A 357-nucleotide genomic window follows, 5' to 3' on the forward strand; every position below is an offset into this window, starting at 1 on the left:
GCAGATGCTTTTTCCCCTTTTCAAAAAAAAATGTTTAAAAGTCTTTTTTTTTGGGTGTCTTAAGTACTCTTGATCACATGGCACACGGTTAACTTTCAAACAGACTTTTTGGCCAATACAAACACCAGGACACAGAGGTTTCCTCCTTAAATACTCTTTTCCCCAAAGTCATTTTTCACAGCACAAGAAAAATCCTTGAAAAGACTTCTTACTAAAAAATTTTTTTTTTTTTCTAATTTTTGAACTACTATCTTACATTTCTAAATTAAATAAACCATGCTTTTGCATAAATTTCCCCGATAACAGTCCTACCTTCTTTTTTGGGCCGCAATCTCTTCGTTTCCTCCTTGTCCCTGG

At 34.2% G+C, this 357-nt stretch overlaps 1 protein-coding gene across 1 annotated transcript in view; it reads right to left on the minus strand.

The window, feature by feature from the left end:
- The window catches only part of LOC119586583 (methionine aminopeptidase 2-like), a 50,757-nt gene that overhangs the window by 32,860 nt on the left and 17,540 nt on the right, over positions 1-357 (minus strand).

This window comes from Penaeus monodon, chromosome 21 (assembly GCF_015228065.2).
Source record: "Penaeus monodon isolate SGIC_2016 chromosome 21, NSTDA_Pmon_1, whole genome shotgun sequence".
Taxonomy (NCBI): domain Eukaryota; kingdom Metazoa; phylum Arthropoda; class Malacostraca; order Decapoda; family Penaeidae; genus Penaeus; species Penaeus monodon.